Here is a 19,854-nt window from a genome sequence, read left to right as displayed (position 1 = left end):
AAGATCAAGTTTCTGACACTGCCCTCTGGTGGCAAATTATCTCGTCCAGCACTAAAGGATCAGGGAGGTGAAATCCAACATGCCCAATCTTTCTTCCCCCTGACATCTGCCATCAGGGTACAGTCGGGAGACCACCACAAACATTAGGTGGTCCGCCAATGCCATGATTTTTGTCAACAGTTCTCTAATGTGTATGGACAGTTATGAGTATCAGAGAGGGTGGAAGCAAGTTACTACAAATGCAAAGGAGGCAAAGAGGAACTGGAGGAACTACTCAACTTTCTCTGGAGCATACAGCAGCTGATAAGTACTGGAAGGATTACAATTTTTTATCTAGAAGTAATTTACAAATCTGTTAAACATTCTGGCACCAGTTGATTTGTAAATTACTTCTATATAAAAATCTTAATCCTTCCAGTACTAATGAGCTGCTGTATGCTCCAGAGGAAGTTGTGTAGTTCTTTCCAGTCTGACCACAGTGCTCTCTGCTGACACCGCTGTCCGTGTCAGGAACTGTCTTTAGTCAAAGTACTACTTTAAAGGAGATCTCCGGTGAAAATGAAAGCGGTACTCTGTTGGAAAACATTTTTTTTTTTAAATCAAGTGGTTCCAGAAAGTTAAGCAGATTTGTAAATTACTTCTGTTAAAAAATCTTTATCCTTCCAGTACTTATTAGCAGCTATATGCTACAGAGGAAATTCTATTCTTTTTGAATTTCTTTTTTTGTCTTGTCCACAGTGCTCTCTGCTGACACCTGACGCCCGTATCAGGGACTGTCCAGAGCAGGAGAAAATCCCCATAGCAAACCTATGCTGCTTTGGGCAATTCCTGACACGGACAGAGGTGTCAGCAGAGAGCACTGTGGACAAGACAAAAAAGAAATTCAAGAAGAATACAATTTCCTCTGTAGTATTCAGCTGCTAATTAGTACTGGAAGGGTAAAGATTTTTTAATAGAAGTCATTTACAAATCTGTTTAACTTTCTGGTAACAGTTCATTAAAAAAAAAAAAAAAGTTTTCCACCGCAGTACCCCCTTTTCACAGGATAGTTTATAAATAGCTGATCACAGGGGGGCCCGACCGCTGGGGCCTACAACAATCATCGGGACACGTTGCTCAGTGAGGAGTGCATGCTGCAGATGGCAAGCGCTCCATTCATTTCTATGGGAGACCCCAGTACAGCTCTCGAGCATCATCGGCGCTCCCATAGAGTGCATGCCATCTACCGGTAAATGACACATGCTCCTCACTTGGGGTCCCGTCCTGGAGATCATAGGGGGCCCCAGCACTACTTCTCAGCACTACTATAGAAATGAATAGAGCGTGTGTCATCTGCAGCACTTGCTCCTCACTAAGCGCCGGTTGCCGGTGATCCATGTAATTTGAAGAAATATGACATTTTTTGTATCTTTATTTTTTTTCCTCCTTTTTTATTTTTCCATTTTTCCATCTACAGAGCCATATGGGGGCCTTTTTATTTATTTATTTATTTTTTGCTTTACCAACTATACTTTGTACTGACAGTCTTAAAGGGGTACTCCGGTGCTTAGACATCTTATCCCCTATCCATGTTCGCTCCGGGTCTGATTACCGGCGACTACAGGGCGGACGGCGTGTGACGTCACGCCTCCGCCCTCGTGTGACGTCACGCTCCGCCCCTCAATGCAAGCCTACAAGAGGGGGCGTGATAGCTGTCACGCCCCCTCCCATAGACTTGCATTGATTGGCGGAGTATGACATCACAAGGGGGCGGAGGCGTGACGTCACACGCCGTCCGCCCTGTAGTTGCCGGTAATCAGACCCGGAGCGAACACGCTCTGGGGATTGATTACAAACGGGGTGCCGCGTGCAAGATCAGGGGGGTCCCCAGGTGCGGGAATCCCGCGATCAGGCATCTTATCCCCTATCCTTTGGATAGGGGATAAGATGTTTAAGCACCAGAGTACCCCTTTAACTTTCTCATAAAATATACTACATTACAAAAAAAAAGTATTATAAAATTATTTTAGGGGCGAAATTAAAGAAAAAAAAACCTTTTGTATCATTTGAAGGGTTTTGTTTTTATGCAGTGCACTTTATGGCCAGATTTTGCACCAAAAAAAAACCAATAAACTCGACCAAATCTACACTTTTACTACATTTTTACTTTTACAACTACAAGTATGCTTAAACTTGTCCTCTTCTGACTCCTATACCTTTTTTTTCCGCATACAGGGATGTATGAGCACTCATTTTATTTGCGCCATGATCTGTAATTTTTATTGGTACCATTTTTGTTCAGATGGATAACTTTTTATCGATTTATTTTTTATTTTTTTTGCGCTTACACCACTCACCGTACAGTATACCCAATATTATATTTTAATAGATTTGACATTTCCACTTGCAGAAATACCAGACATGCTCAGGGCAGACTGTACAAGAAGATCTCACTGTAGCCGGTACGGAGGTATTCAGGAGGCCTCCGGCATGATTGCATTGCAATCATGCCGGAGGTGGGGGTTGAAAACTTAAAAAGGTACTGGACCTGTAAAGTCACCCTCTAGATGCCATGATTGCTATTGATCATCTAGAGGGTTAAACTGCCAGGATCATAGGTAAGATACAACTGACATCTGCTGCATATAGAGTAGGCTCCACACATGAGCCCGCCCCATATGCAGTTAATGCCCATGTGACATAAAAACGCATATTGGCAGTAATTAAGGGGTTAGAAGTGTTATGGATAATAGATACAAAATGAAGATCATTCTTCCGAGATAGTGGTTGTATCCTGTACTACATGCTGTGTGACCATCCCCTTTTGGCACAGAGAGAATATGATGCAATGCTTATGTAAAGTAGTCTGCTAACCAATTATAATGCTTACACAATGTGTTATGCCCTACTGAAGGATATATATTGTGTGTACGCAATACAATAAACCAAAGAACCATTTTGACTCAGTCCTGTGTCAATGTGATTTTTCTCCGTGCACGTATTTTCTAATTTGGCTCTGGACATCAATCTAGAGCAGTCATTTGGAACGCATCCAAAACAGAAGTAGGGATTGTCCTTTCATAAGACTGATTTTTGGGAAGTAATGCCGTTTTATGTATAGTGCCGGATCAGAACTGGTCTGGGCAGAAAAATGTAGATTATGGGGGTGGCTTTTTCATACTGTGTATCTGCCAATACCACACTCTATATGGTGAAAAAAAGCCCATTTAACAGGGTTAGACAATCCCACTTGGTTAAAAGGGTTCATCTTAAAAAAATCTTAATGCACCCCAATGTTATGATCTGTCTTTTGCAAGATGTGCTGCCACCAAATGTATAATTCCTCTACAGCACCACCTCAGGAGAAATGAGGCATTGCATGGTGCGCGTTAAAATCAATGGATTGCCTTGGTAATTCATAAGTGTGTTGGGCTCTCCAGTGGAGAAAAGTGAACTATGTCGCCATTCTCCACGTATAAGAAGGTTTGATAGTTTTATGGAGGGTGATGCATTGTTTAGAAAATACACTATTAGATCACTTTGGGATGTTCATCTATTAGATGGATAGGATGTGGTCTATCGCAAGCCCTTCTCCGAAAGGAGAGAGGACCCCAACAAAACCAACCCTTCGACTCCAGGCCAAAAGGCAAAAGGTTCCAGGTACAATGTCCCCTTTCGCTGAAGCTACTCAGGGACCGAAAGTGTTCCCGGCGAACAACTAGGCATTAACCAAGTTGCCAACAAGGAACCAGTAAAACCAGTTGGCATCCTACTGAAGCAGGAATGCCATTGGGTATGGCAGGGAGGTGAAGAACCTAATGGCCACACAGACCTCCCCTAGATTAGTAGGAGGGACACCCAGAAGGGCTACAGCACCCTGACAAAATCCTAGTGAACAAACAGAAGACAAAACATGGACACAGTGACAAAAAATAAATAAGTGGATGTTCGCAGTGTGCCCGGACATCCGACCGGATCTATAAAAATTCCCCGGTCCTAGCCGGAAGGCCGGGATACTAAGGGTGAGTGCCCAGAAGAGTGAGCAAAAAAGTGTGTTCTACGTGCCGTCAGTCAATGGGGTTGCCAACCTTATGTTTTCTTTTTGAGCCGAGGAACGTGCTCTCGAATCACCCAAAGTGCAAGAAAAAGTGCAAAACGTGTTACACTAAAAAAACGTGCACAAAGGATGCGGTCTATCGCAAGCCTTTCTCTGATAGGAGAGAGGCCCCCCAACAAACCTTACCCTTTGCTTCCGGACCAAAAGGTACCTGCGAGGCTCCAGGTCCGATGTCGCTTTTCGCCGAAGCTACTAAGGGACCACAAATGCTCCCAGCATCCCCCTTGGCGTTAACCAAGGTATCTTCCTGCAGAGCCGTGCACGGTTGGTACCCTGCCAATGCAGGAGTACCCAGCGTTTTTGCAGGGAGGTGCGGAACCTAATGGCCACACACACCTCCCCTAGACCACCAGGAGGGACACCCAGAAGGGCTACCGCATCCTAACAATCCTGTGGACATACAACACGCAAAAAGTGACACAGTGAGACAAAAATAAATAAGTGAATGTGTGCAGATATACTGCCCGGACATCCGGCCGGATCTATAAAAATTTCTCTGATCCTAGCCAGAAGGCCGGGAATCAAGAGGTGAGTGCCACAAGGTGGAGAGATTATGGTGCCCGTGCTTCAACTCAGTGAGTCAGTACTCCCAGTGAGGTTCTTAGTGAGGCACTAAAGTATCTCGGCTCTAGAACCTCCCAGCACCACTAATAGTGTTTTTTCTAAACCATACAATCCCTTTAGGAATGCATTACCCTCCCATGTACCTATCAGACCCCCCTTTATATTAGAATACTATAACACAATGCTATTTGTCCAGCATATTCTGTTTATTGCTCATGTTCCAGAGTCCAGACCTTATACCCGTTTTATTAGATACTTTATCCGGGATTCATAGAATAGAAATCTTCCTGAGATAATATCTTCCCCCCGGGTGGTGGAGGGTGCGGAGGAAGCAATAGAGGGAAATGTCAGTTTGGTCAGAGGGATTTTTGCATATGCAAATTACACATCAGCGACTTCATATGAACTTTACTTTTTTTAAATTAAGCATTGAACCTTTTATGAAAAGGACATAGCGTAATATCTGTGTAAAGAAAAGACAGGGAAAACAAGGAACAAGATGGTGGATGAAGAAAACCATGAAAAAGCTGACAGATCTCTTCATAGTGTACGTTGTGAAGTTGTACTTTGTGTGCCCTAATGTGTAGGGATGGACTGTGGCCGGCTCGGGGACATTATAACAAGAAACCATGAAAAATCTCTTATAGCTGAATGTCACCTCTGATTTACATATGATATACAGTCTGCAAAATCTCCAAAGTCTCCAAAATCTGACATGGTTGGAATAGCAGGGCTCAAGTCCTGCAGGAACTCATGGGAATGGAGTTCCTGCACTTTTTCCACAGCAGGAACGCAGTTCGCATTAGCAGGACTCCTGCAGGACCAGCCCTTAAAGGGTTACTGTGCCCCTAGACATGTTATCCCCTATCCAAAGGATAGGGGATAAGATGTCTGATCACGGGGGTCCTGCTACTGGGGACCCCCGCGATCTCAGCTGTTGCACCCGAGACATGCGGTGCACAGAGCGAACTTCGCTCCGTGCCGGATGACTGGTGATGCAGGACAGAGACTCATGACGTTACAGTAATGCCCCCTCAATGCAAGTCTTTGGGAGGGGCATGACAGCCATCACGCCCCCTCCCATAGACTTGAATTGAGGGGCCGTGACCGTGACATCATGAGCCTCTGGCGCTTCACCCAATGCCCTAAACCAACTCTGTGAGCAGCACGGAGAATGTCGGGTTCCCCAGCGGCGGGACCCCCAGGACCAGACATCTTATCCCCTATCCTCTGGATAGGGATGGTATAAGATGTCTAGTACCCCTTTAAGTGGAAACCTACGGTGAGTTCCCACACTTTTTTCCCAGGACTTGACTTCTGTGTTATAGACTATGGTTATATTACTATATAGAGTGGCATCCTATATGTAAGGAAGGAAGGAGGGAGGAAGAAAGACAGAGGAAACAAGGAAGAAAGAATGAAAGGAGGGAGGGAGGCTGGAAGGGAGACAGAGAAAACAAGAAAGGAGGGAAGAAGAAAGAATGAAGGAAGGAAGGAGGAAGGCTGGAGGAGGAAAGGAAGGAGGGAGGAAGGAGGGAGGAAGGCTGGAGGAGGAAAGGAAGGAAGGAGGGAGGAAGGCTGGAGGAGGAAAGGAAGGAAGGAGGGAGGGGGAATACTTGAAGAAAAAAGAGGGAGGGAGGAAGGAGGGAGCTGGGAAGAAAGAAAGAAAGGAAGGAGAGGAAGGGAGTGAGCAAGGAAGGAAGGAAGAAAAAGAAAGAGAAATAAGTAAAAAAAAGAGAGGTAGGAAATGAGGAAGAGAGGGAGAGAGAAGGGAAGAAAGGAAGGAAGGATGCAGGGAGGGAGAAGGGAAAGAAGGAGGGAGAAGAAATGAAGGATGGAGGGAATGAAGAAAGAGAAGGAGGAAGGAAAGAAGGAAGTAAAGGAAAGAAGGAAGTAAAGGAAGGAAAATGTAATATTGTTATCCTGATGTGTATGGGCAATAAGTTTACTTAATATTATTCTTAATATTAGGTAATAATCTAATAATTAGTAATATTAGCAACAATTAAGACAGAATAACAATAGGACACAACAGATAGCCTGCTTGATGATGGTTTCCTGTAGTAAAAGTTTAGTTCACTGCAAATGGTAACATTGATGAAAAAATACTGTAAAATAGCAAGTCAGCTGTAGATAGGCAGCACCTATCCTCTACAATACGATGCGGTGGGAGTCACGTCACAACCCTGGGTCCAGTTCCCAAGACAGAAGTTGCATTATTTTGCTGGGGGGAATTACCATTAGTTGCATATTTTGCCTGCAATGACAACTACACAGGAAATGTAATATTACACGTGACCATTAAAAATGGCCGTCTATTTAATGGAATGGACGGAGCCAAAGTGAGAGCCTTTGCTTGTTATGGAGCCCGTACAGTACACTTGGAATGGCTTTTAGTGATCCTCTTATGTGGCCAATAGAGGGGGCATCCAGGCAGTGATACAGGAGCTGCCCCTACCAGATAAAGCTGGGTAACATTTCTAATGGGGGCCAAACTGGTGATCACCCACAGACAACAGATATGAGAGAAGAGAATATTTTGTAAGGACCTGAGCTCCGGTGAAGTATCCTCAGCCCCCGGACGCACAAGCTCCAAGCTGAACAGTGGAAATGAAGCGGAGAGTTATTTAAATGTAAGAGTAATAAGAGTTGATGGAATCTATACAACAGCAACAGAATCTGTGGGGTCAGTGTAACTAGGATGTTGGGAACCGGTACGACATGAAAAATTGAATCTTTTCTTGTTTTTCTCGTTTTGTCCTCTCTTGCTCCCTCTATCCTTCTTTCCTTCCTTCCTCTGCTTTCTCACCTCTTTATTTCTTCCTCTTCCTTTGTCTACTTCTTTCCCTTTTCCTTCTATCCTTTATGTTTTTATCCGTCATTTTATTTCCCACAATCTGGTTCATTTCTATCACTCCTCTCCATCATCTTTTCATTCTTCCTTCTTTTCTTATTTTCTTCCCTTCCCTTCCTCTCTGTCTCCAATTCTACTTCCTTTCTTCTTTCCTCCCCTTCATAATTCCTATCTTATCTTCTTCTGTTCCTCCCTTATCTTTCATTCTTCCTCCTCCTTTCTTTCTTTCTTTTCCCCTGTTTCTATCTTTCCTCACTTTATACTTTTTAATATCTTATTTGTTTCATCCCCCCGCCTTGCCTCTTTATTTCCTTTATTTACAACCTCCCCACTTCCTTTCCTTCCTCTATGCCTCACTTCTCTCCTCCTTCATCTATGCCTCACTTCTCTCCTCCTTCATCTATGCCTCACTTCTCTCCTCCTTCCTTCCAATCTTCTCTCCTCCTGCCTTCCAATCATCCATCCTCCTTCCTTTTTTCCTTGTGTTCTACACACAATCTCCTTCCATCATTCACATCCTCACTCCCTTGTTCTCCATTCTTTCATTTACATCCATCCTGTGCCCTTTCTTCATCTCGTCCTCCTTTCTAGTTCCTTCTTCTCTACTTCCCCACTTTCTTCTTCTTTCATTTATTCTTTCCTCCCTCCTTCCATTATCTTTTATTTCCATCCTTCCTCCTTTCTTCCCTTCCTCTATCCATCACTTCTTTCCTTTCCTCCCTGCCCACCTCCCTTCTTTCATACCATCCTTGCCATCACTCTTGTGCCCCTTTCTTCTAACATTTGTCCAGGTATTTAGTTCTATAAACCTAGAACGTTGTCTATTATAGTCACTGGGCCTCCTATAAACACTTCACACATTCATCTTCCGGGGTGTTTATATGTTCGGGCATCCTTCCTGGCAGCTCTCGGTATTCATTACCCTACAGATAAAAGCTTTATTCTTTCTTTGTAGATGACTGTCAAGAACTACTACACCTGCCAGGAATACATCTGAGGAGTCATTGTACCAAGCATTGGTTATAGGGGAATGTTCTCTGAAACATTGTATGGGCTCTGATGGGACCAAGGTAGAGTATGCATGTTCTACATGTTCTACCCTATCAGGCTATTTCTTTCTTGGCACTAGTGTTGAGCGGCATAGGCCATATTCGAATTTGCGAATATTCGCGAATATATGGACGAATATTCGTCATATATTCGCAATTATTCGCATATTCTTAATATCCTCATTTTATTTTCGCATATGCGCAAATTCGCGCATGCGAAAATTAACATATGCTAAAATTAGCATATACAAAATTAGCATAAGCAAACATTCGCATATACGAAAATTGGCATATGCTAATTTCCACATATGCGAAAATTCGCACACCAGTTTCACACAGTAGTATTAGAGCCTTCTTTACACCACACAAGCTGGAAGCAGAGAGGGATGATCACTGTGATGTGTACTGTGAAAAAAAAAAAATGTAATAAAAAAAAACAATATTCGTAATTCCGAATATATAGCGCCATATTCGCGAATATTTGCGATTTCGCGAATAAAATTTGTATTGCGAATATTCGCGAGCAATACTACTTGGCACTGGGCCATAGAGTCACTATTGGACCCCATGTCTACCCTAACCTTGTCCTAATAAGTATAGATCATATTCCCTTAAAACCCTTCCACATCCTTCCAGGCCCATGTACCTGGGTATCTTGCCACATTTGCTTGAGACTGATGAGAACCTTTCTCCTTGTATAGATGAGGTTAACCTGCAATTTTAGATCCGCTCTTTCCCACTGCTCATACTTCTGTAAATTCCCATTTTCTCTCTATGTGATGCTAGAATTATGTCGTGGGCCCTAAACAAAACACATGTCCCTCCTGCTACTCCCCCTCTCATAGCATGAAATCTCATAGACACATTGAAGAAGAGATACAGCAGCTGCACCTCCCTCCTCTCCCCTCAACCACTCCTCTCCTCCTCGTCTTTTATAATCTGTTTTACCTTGAATAGACTCTAGAGACTAAAGAATATGTGCAGAATGGGAAAGGAAACCACAGTCGGCCAAGTCATATATTTCTAGGTGCTACTTCTTTATGATATATTGATGGGTAGAACTTATAGGGGTACTCGTCAATGAACCTAGACGAGGAAGGAGGAGTTAACACCAGGAGCGCACAGCTATAAGAGAGAACTAATGGTCCATTAAGACAATCCAGACGAAGGAAGCCGACACTTCCAAAACGTACGTCGATAGCCTTGTGGACTGCTGAGGATACCGTAGTGACGTCACTCACAACACACTAAGTCGGAACCTTAACCTAACGTAGCGTGCGTGCAAGTTGGTAGAGACGCAACCGGCTGGGGCGCGCTCCCACTGCAATCCACACTCCTTCCTAGAGACTGGACCCTTCATGAAGTAACTAGTGTTGCTCACGAATATTCGCAATGCGAATTTTATTCGCGAATATCGCATATTCGCGAATATTCGCGAATATAGCACTATATATTCGTAATTACGAATATCCTTTTTTTTTTTTCACAGTACACATCGCAGTGATCATCTCTCTCTGCTTCCAGCTTGTGTGGTGTAAAGAAGGCTCTAATACTACTGTGTGAGACTGGCGTGCGAATTATCGCATATACAAAAATTTGCTTACGCTAATTTCCGCATATGCGAATTTTCGTTTATGCTAATTTTTGTATACACTCATTTTCGCATATGCGAATTTTTGCATATGCGAATATTACGAATATGCGAATTTAGTGAATATATGACAAATATTCGTCCATATATTCGCGAATATTCGCAAATTCGAATATGGCCTATGCCGCTCAACACTAGAAGTAACACTCTGGGAAACAACATTAAAAGAAGTAACCCGCTACATCCGGGAGTCAATTCAGTAAGAACCACTTGCAACATCTGGAACACCACTTCAGGGAGCCCACGTATCTGCAGAGCGGTACCTCCTTCACTGCTATACACAGCGATCGCGCTGTAACAGCATTGCTGTGGGATCATTACACTTACACCGCAACCACCGATTTTTATCAGCAACCGTACTATCTACAGGTCAGTTTGTAACTTGTGTGTATAATACAGCGCTTACTATTCAATTATTTTTCAGTACCGTATATACTCGAGTATAAGCCGAGACCCCTAATTTCAACCCAAAATCCCAGGAAAAGTTATTGACTCGAGTATAAGCCTAGGGTGGGAAATACATCATCCCCCCCTGTCATCATCCAGACCCGTCATTAACATCCTCATCATCATCACCGCTGTCACGATGCCGGCTGGCAGGTAGTGGATCCTCTGTGCCAGAGAGGGATTGGCGTGGACCGTGCTAGAGGATCGGTTCTAAGTCACTACTGGTTTTCACCAGAGCCCGCCGCAAAGCGGGATGGTCTTGCTGCGGCGGTAGTGACCAGGTCGTATCCCCTAGCAACGGCTCAACCTCTCTGGCTGCTGAAGATAGGCGCGGTACAAGGGAGTAGACAGAAGCAAGGTCGGACGTAGCAGAAGGTCGGGGCAGGCAGCAAGGATCGTAGTCAGGGGCAACGGCAGAAGGTCTGGAATCACAGGCAAGGAACACACAAGGAACGCTTTCACTGGCACTAGGGCAACAAGATCCGGCGAGGGAGTGAAGGGGAAGTGAGGTGATATAGGGAAGTGCACAGGTGTAAACACTAATTGGAACCACTGCACCAATCAGCGGTGCAGTGGCCCTTTAAATCGCAAAGACCCGGCGCGCGCGCGCCCTAGGGAGCGGGGCCGCGCGCGCCGGGACAGAACTGACGGGGAGCGAGTAAGGTACGGGAGCCGGGGTGCGCATCGCGAGCGGGCGCTACCCGCATCGCGAATCGCATCCCGGCCGGAGGTAGTAACGCAGCGCCCCGGGTCCGTGGAACCGACCGGGGCGCTGCAGTGAGGGAAGTGTAGCGAGCGCTCCGGGGAGGAGCGGGGACCCGGAGCGCTCGGCGTAACAGTACCCCCCCCCTTGGGTCTCCCCCTCTTCTTGGGGCCTGAGAACCTGAGGATCAGACTTTTGTCCAGGATATTGTCCTCAGGTTCCCAGGACCTCTCTTCTGGACCACAACCCTCCCAATCCACTAAAAAAAAAGTTCTTCCCCTGACCTTTTTAGAGGCCAAAATCTCTTTGACAGAGAAGATGTCCGAGGAGCCGGAAACAGGAGTGGGAGGAACAGATTTAGGAGAAAAACGGTTGAGGATGAGAGGTTTAAGAAGAGAGACGTGAAAGGCATTAGGGATACGAAGAGAAGGAGGAAGAAGAAGTTTGTAAGAGACAGGATTAATTTGACACAAAACTTTAAAAGGACCAAGATAGCGTGGTCCCAACTTATAGCTCGGGACACGGAAACGGACATATTTAGCGGAGAGCCATACCTTGTCTCCAGGGGAAAAAATGGGAGGAGCTCTTCTTTTCTTATCTGCGAATCTCTTCATGCGAGAAGAAGCCTGTAAGAGAGAATTTTGGGTCTCTTTCCATATGGTGGAAAGATCACGAGAAATTTCATCCACAGCGGGCAGACCAGAGGGCAAGGGGGTAGGGAGGGGGGGAAGAGGGTGACGGCCGTACACCACGAAAAACGGAGATTTGGAGGAAGATTCAGAGATTCTGAAATTATACGAGAATTCGGCCCAAGGTAGAAGATCTGCCCAGTCATCCTGGCGGGAGGAAACAAAATGTCGTAAATAGTCACCCAAGATCTGGTTAATTCTCTCTACTTGTCCATTGGATTGAGGATGGTATGCAGAAGAAAAATTTAATTTAATCTTGAGTTGTTTACAGAGAGCCCTCCAGAATTTAGACACAAATTGGACGCCTCTATCCGAGACGATCTGTGTAGGCAACCCGTGAAGACGAAAAATGTGTACAAAAAATTGTTTAGCCAACTGAGGCGCTGAAGGAAGACCAGGAAGAGGGATGAAATGTGCCATTTTGGAGAATCGATCAACGACCACCCAAATAACAGTGTTGCCATGGGATGGGGGTAAGTCAGTAATAAAATCCATACCAATCAGAGACCAAGGTTGTTCGGGGACAGGTAGAGGATGAAGAAAACCAGCGGGCTTCTGGCGAGGAGTCTTATCCCGGGCACAGATAGTGCAGGCTCGCACAAAGTCCACCACATCAGTCTCTAGAGTCGGCCACCAATAGAAGCGAGAGATGAGTTGCACAGATTTCTTGATGCCCGCATGACCTGCGAGATGGGAGGAGTGACCCCATTTGAGGATCCCAAGGCGTTGGCGTGGAGAAACAAAGGTCTTTCCTGGAGGAGTTTGCCTGATGGAGGCTGGAGAAGTGGAAATCAGGCAGTCAGGAGGAATGATGTGTTGAGGAGAGAGTTCAATTTCAGAGGCATCTGAGGAACGAGAGAGAGCATCGGCCCTAATGTTTTTATCAGCAGGCCGAAAGTGAATTTCAAAATTAAATCGGGCAAAGAACAGAGACCACCTGGCCTGACGAGGATTCAGCCGTTGGGCAGACTGGAGGTAGGAGAGGTTCTTGTGATCGGTGTAAATAATAACTGGAAATCTTGATCCCTCCAGCAGATGCCTCCATTCCTCAAGTGCTAATTTAATGGCTAGAAGCTCTCGATCCCCGATGGAGTAGTTCCTCTCCGCCGGAGAGAAGGTCCTGGAAAAAAAACCACAAGTAACAGCATGCCCGGAAGAGTTTTTTTGTAGAAGGACAGCTCCAGCTCCCACTGAGGAGGCATCAACCTCCAATAGGAAGGGTTTAGATGGGTCAGGTCTGGAGAGCACGGGAGCCGAAGAAAAGGCAGACTTGAGTCGTTTAAAGGCGTCTTCCGCTTGAGGAGGCCAAGACTTGGGATCGGCATTTTTTTTTGTTAAAGCCACAATAGGAGCCACAATGGTAGAAAAATGTGGAATAAATTGCCTGTAATAATTGGCGAACCCCAAAAAACGTTGGATGGCACGGAGTCCGGAGGGGCGTGGCCAATCTAAGACGGCAGAGAGTTTATCTGGGTCCATTTGTAGTCCCTGGCCAGAGACCAAGTATCCTAGAAAAGGAAGAGATTGGCATTCAAACAGACATTTCTCTATTTTGGCATAGAGTTGATTATCACGAAGTCTCTGAAGAACCATACGGACATGCTGGCGGTGTTCTTCAAGATTGGCAGAAAAAATCAGGATATCGTCCAGATATACAACAACACAGGAGTATAGTAGATCACGAAAAATTTCATTAACAAAGTCTTGGAAGACGGCAGGGGCGTTGCATAGACCAAAGGGCATGACCAGATACTCAAAGTGTCCATCTCTGGTGTTAAATGCCGTTTTCCATTCATCCCCCTCTCTGATGCGGATGAGATTATAAGCACCTCTTAAGTCCAGTTTGGTAAAAATATGGGCACCTTGGAGACGATCAAAGAGTTCAGAGATGAGGGGTAGGGGGTAGCGGTTCTTAACCGTGATTTTATTAAGACCGCGGTAGTCAATGCAAGGACGTAGAGAGCCATCTTTTTTGGACACAAAGAAAAATCCGGCTCCGGCAGGAGAGGAGGATTTACGGATAAAGCCCTTTTTTAAATTTTCTTGGACGTATTCAGACATGGCAAGAGTCTCTGGGACGGACAGAGGATAGATTCTGCCCCGGGGTGGAGTAGTGCCCGGGAGGAGGTCAATGGGACAATCATAAGGCCTGTGAGGAGGTAGAGTCTCAGCTTGTTTTTTGCAAAAAACGTCCGCAAAGTCCATATAGGCCTTAGGGAGACCGGTTACATGAGGAAGCACAGGGACACGGCCAGGTTTACTGGGAACCGGTTTTAAGCAGTCCTTGGAACAAGAGGGCCCCCAACTCTTGATCTCCCCAGTGGACCAATCCAGGATTGGGGAATGGAGTTGAAGCCAGGGAAGTCCAAGAAGGATTTCAGAAGTGCAATTGGGGAGGACCAACAGTTCAATCCTCTCGTGATGAGATCCGATGCACATTAGAAGGGGCTCCGTGCGGAAACGTATAGTACAGTCCAATCTTTCATTGTTTACACAATTGATGTAGAGGGGTCTGGCGAGACTGGTCACCGGGATGTTGAACCTGTTGACGAGAGAGGCTAAGATGAAATTTCCTGCAGATCCAGAGTCCAAGAAGGCCACAGCAGAGAAGGAGAAGGCAGAGGCAGACATCCGCACAGGCACAGTAAGACGTGGAGAAGCAGAGTAGACATCAAGGACTGTCTCCCCTTTGTGCGGAGTCAGCGGACGTCTTTCCAGGCGGGGAGGACGGATAGGACAATCCTTCAGGAAGTGTTCGGTACTAGCACAGTACAGGCAGAGATTCTCCATGCGGCGTCGTGTCCTCTCTTGGGGTGTCAGGCGAGACCGGTCGACCTGCATAGCCTCCACGGCGGGAGGCACAGGAACAGATTGCAGGGGACCAGAGGAGAGAGGAGCCGGGGAGAAGAAACGCCTCGTGCGAACAGAGTCCATATCCTGGCGGAGCTCCTGACGCCGTTCGGAAAAACGCATGTCAATGCGAGTGGCAAGATGGATGAGTTCATGTAGGTTAGCAGGGATTTCTCGTGCGGCCAGAACATCTTTAATGTTGCTGGATAGGCCTTTTTTAAAGGTCGCGCAGAGTGCCTCATTATTCCAGGATAATTCTGAAGCAAGGGTACGGAACTGTACGGCATACTCGCCAACGGAAGAATTACCCTGGACCAGGTTCAACAGGGCAGTCTCAGCAGAAGAGGCTCGGGCAGGTTCCTCAAAGACACTTCGAATTTCCGAGAAGAAGGAGTGTACAGAGGCAGTGACGGGGTCATTGCGGTCCCAGAGCGGTGTGGCCCAAGCCAGGGCTTTTCCAGACAGCAGGCTGACTACGAAAGCCACCTTAGACCTTTCAGTGGGGAACTGGTCCGACATCATCTCCAAGTGTAATGAACATTGGGAAAGAAAGCCACGGCAAAACTTAGAGTCCCCATCAAATTTATCCGGCAAGGATAGTCGTATTCCAGAAGCGGCCACTCGCTGCGGAGGAGGTACAGGAGCTGGCGGAGGAGATGATTGCTGGAGCTGTGGTAGTAACTGTTGTAGCATAACAGTCAGTTGAGACAGCTGTTGGCCTTGTTGCGCAATCTGTTGTGACTGCTGGGCGACCACCGTGGTGAGGTCAGCGACAACTGGCAGAGGAACTTCAGCGGGATCCATGGCCGGATCTACTGTCACGATGCCGGCTGGCAGGTAGTGGATCCTCTGTGCCAGAGAGGGATTGGCGTGGACCGTGCTAGAGGATCGGTTCTAAGTCACTACTGGTTTTCACCAGAGCCCGCCGCAAAGCGGGATGGTCTTGCTGCGGCGGTAGTGACCAGGTCGTATCCCCTAGCAACGGCTCAACCTCTCTGGCTGCTGAAGATAGGCGCGGTACAAGGGAGTAGACAGAAGCAAGGTCGGACGTAGCAGAAGGTCGGGGCAGGCAGCAAGGATCGTAGTCAGGGGCAACGGCAGAAGGTCTGGAATCACAGGCAAGGAACACACAAGGAACGCTTTCACTGGCACTAGGGCAACAAGATCCGGCGAGGGAGTGAAGGGGAAGTGAGGTGATATAGGGAAGTGCACAGGTGTAAACACTAATTGGAACCACTGCACCAATCAGCGGTGCAGTGGCCCTTTAAATCGCAAAGACCCGGCGCGCGCGCGCCCTAGGGAGCGGGGCCGCGCGCGCCGGGACAGAACTGACGGGGAGCGAGTAAGGTACGGGAGCCGGGGTGCGCATCGCGAGCGGGCGCTACCCGCATCGCGAATCGCATCCCGGCCGGAGGTAGTAACGCAGCGCCCCGGGTCCGTGGAACCGACCGGGGCGCTGCAGTGAGGGAAGTGTAGCGAGCGCTCCGGGGAGGAGCGGGGACCCGGAGCGCTCGGCGTAACAACCGCCTGTCATCATCCAGACCCTCATCATCATCACCTGTCATCATCCCCTTGTTATCATCCCACACATCCCCCCTTCATTATCCCCTTGTCATCATCCCCACCCCCCTTCATCATCCCCTTGTCATCATCCCCACCCCGCTTCATCATCCCACACCCCCCCTTCATCATCCTCTTGTCATCATCCGCCCTCAGTGGCCTTCAACCTGCGGACCTCCAGAGGTTTCAAAACTACAACTCCCAGCAAGCCCGGGCAGCCATCGGCTGTCCGGGCTTGCTGGGAGTTGTAGTTTTGAAACCTCCGGAGGTTGAAGACCACTGCGGCCTTCGACATCATCCAGCCCCCTCTCACCCCCCTTTAGTTCTGTACAGTACTTGCCTCCGCTCGGCGCTGGTCCGGTGCTGCAGGGCTGTCCGGTGAGGAGGTCGTCCGGTGGGATAGTGGTTCCGGGCTGCTATCTTCACCGGGGGCGCCTCTTCTCCGTGCTTCGGGCCCAGAATAGAGGCGTTGCCTGGACGATGATGCAGAAGTACGTTGGTAATGAACGTACCTCTGCGTCGTTGTCAAGGCAACGTGACTATTCTGGGGCCGGGCCCGAAGCGCTTAGAAGAGGCCTCCCCGGTGAAGATAGCAGCCCAGAACTACTATCCCACCGGACCACTTCCTCTCCGGACAGTCCTGCAGCACCGGACCAGCGCCGAGCGGAGGTGAGTACTGTACAGAACTAAAGGGGGGTGAGAGGGGGCTGGATGATGTCGAAGGCCGCAGTGGTCTTCAACCTGCGGACCTCCGGAGGTTTCAAAACTACAACTCCCAGCAAGCCTGGACAGCCGATGGCTGCCCGGGCTTGCTGGGAGTTGTAGTTTTGAAACCTCTGGAGGTCCGCAGGTTGAAGACCACTGTGGGTGGAGAGTTCACTCGAGTATAAGCCGAGGGGGGTGCTTTCAGCACGAAAAATCGTGCTGAAAAACTCGGCTTATACTCGAGTATATACGGTACATTACTTTCTACACAGTGTGCATCCATAGGGGAGCACATTTATAGTAAAGCAGTAAATCACACATCAAACCAGACCCATCCAGCGCTAGTGATCTTTTCTATTCTCTAAGATTTGTAATTTACTTCTATTAAAAAATCTTAATCCTTCCAGTACTTTTTAGGGAATATTTACTACAGAGGAAATGCTTATCTTTTTAGATTTCTCTGATGCCATTACCACAGTGCTCTCTGCTGACATCTATGTCCATTTTAGGAACTGTCAAGAGCAGGAGAAAATCCCCATAGCAGACATATGCTGCTCTGGACAGTTCCTAAAATGGACAGGCGAGGTCAGCAGAGAGCACTGTGTTCGTGACATCAGAGAAATCTAAAAAGACAAGCATTTCCTCTGTAGTATTCAGCCCCTAAAAAGTAGTGGACGGATTAAGATTTTTTAATAGAAGTCATTTACAAATCTGTTTAACTTTCTGGCACCAGTTGATTAGTTGATTTAAAAAAAAAATAAAAAAAAGTTTTCCACGGGAGTACCCCTTTAATAAAACATGAGGAGAAGAATCACATGGGTCCCTCTTTTGACTTGCATCATGATATTTAAACATTTATAATCTACGTGTTAAATAAATTCCTGACCTACCTTAATCCTTCCGTTTTCCATCACAAATGGCGATTGACATTAACAATACAACCTGCCCATGATTTTCCAGCACTCGGTCTATATATCTGTTAAATAATTGATGCCTATGAGCCGGCTTGTCAGTGTCTCCTATTCAATATAGAAAGTAAACAGACGACCAAATACGACTAACAATGTGACTGAAATGTTCCACGTCATCTCCATGGATCAAATGTACAAAGCATCAATTGGCTGAGGAGGGGGGTGGGGGGGCGTTATTGGTGTGAGCTGAAAATGTGAGGAAACATAGGAAAGTTTGGGCTAAATATAATACGGTCCCGTGGTGTTGACAGTCAAGATCAGCAGCTGTGTATAAAGAACAGAAGCCAAGCTATTATTCAGAGGAACCCATAGAATATAATGAAGGCTGTGTCAAGACGTCATCTATATGTCGTCCACATGGTGTTTTCTGTAGATATCTCCGGTGGGCCTGAGAAGTTATGGAGAGTAATTTGGACAATCCTCCTCCAGAGAAATGGCTGTCAAGCTTATAGAGCAGATAATAAGCAGAGGTGTAATTCAAAGCTCCAGGATCCCAATGCCCAATGCCCCCCCCCCCCCCCCAACTATCACGTCTATTATAGTACACGTCCTCCTGGGGCTCAAGGGCCAGGTGCAACAGAATCTCCAACACAACCGATAGTTACCCCGTAAAAGAAATAGTCTCATCTAGACAACCACTTTCACTATACCCTATTGAGATACAGTACATAGGTATCCTAGAGGGGTCATTGAAAATTCCTATAAGCCAAAATGAAGATCTGCCAACAACGAGTAGGTCTCGGACTGGAGGACTCAGCCTGTTAACGAGAAATGGATTCAGAAAGTCTCCAGACTCAAGTTTTTCCCATCATTCTGCATTTGGAACAAACTGTTCTGAACGCTGGCGCCGGGAGCTCGTGACTTCATAGCCCCGCCCCCTCAATGAAAGTCTATGGGAGGGGGCGTGACGGCTGTCACGCTCCCTTCCCATAGACTTGCATTGAGGGGGCGGGACGTGATGTCATGAGGGGGCGGGACTATGACGTCACGAGCTCCCAGCGCCGTTTCGCACATTCAGAACAGTTGGTTCCAAATGCTGAGCAGCAGAGTACCCCTTTAAGGATTGAGGGTTTTTGTGTTTTTTCCTCATCACCTTCTAAAAATCACAACGCTTTCAATTTTGCACCTACAGACCCATATGAGGGCTCATTTTTTTGTGCCACCAATTGTACTTTGTAATGACATCCTTTCATCACAAAATTTTATGGAAAAACCAGAAAAAAATACATTTATGGGGCAAAATTGGAAAAAAAATGCCATTTTGTAACTTTTGGGGGCTTTCCATTCTACGCGGTGCACTTTTCAGTAAAATGATACCATATCTTTATTCTGTAGGTCCATACGGTTACAAGGATACCTAATTTATATGGGTTTTATTTTATTTTACTACTTTAAAAAAAATTATAACTACATGCACCAAAATTAGTATGTGTACAATTGTCCTATTCTGACCCTTATACCTTTTTGATTTCTCCATATACAGAGATGTATGAGGACTCATTTTTTGTGCCGTGATCTGATGTTTTTATCAGCACCATTTTTGTTTTGATGGGACTTTTTGATTGTTTTTTTATACATCTTTATAGGGTATACAAAGTGACCAAAAATACGTAATTTGGGGCTTTGGAATTTTTTTATGTGTACGCCATTGACCGTACGGTTTAATTAACATTATATTTTTATAGTTTGGACATTTACACACGTGGCGATACCAC

Source organism: Hyla sarda, chromosome 4 (assembly GCF_029499605.1).
Source record: "Hyla sarda isolate aHylSar1 chromosome 4, aHylSar1.hap1, whole genome shotgun sequence".
NCBI classification, from domain to species: Eukaryota; Metazoa; Chordata; class Amphibia; order Anura; family Hylidae; genus Hyla; species Hyla sarda.
Note: the sequence above shows the minus strand (reverse complement) of the source record.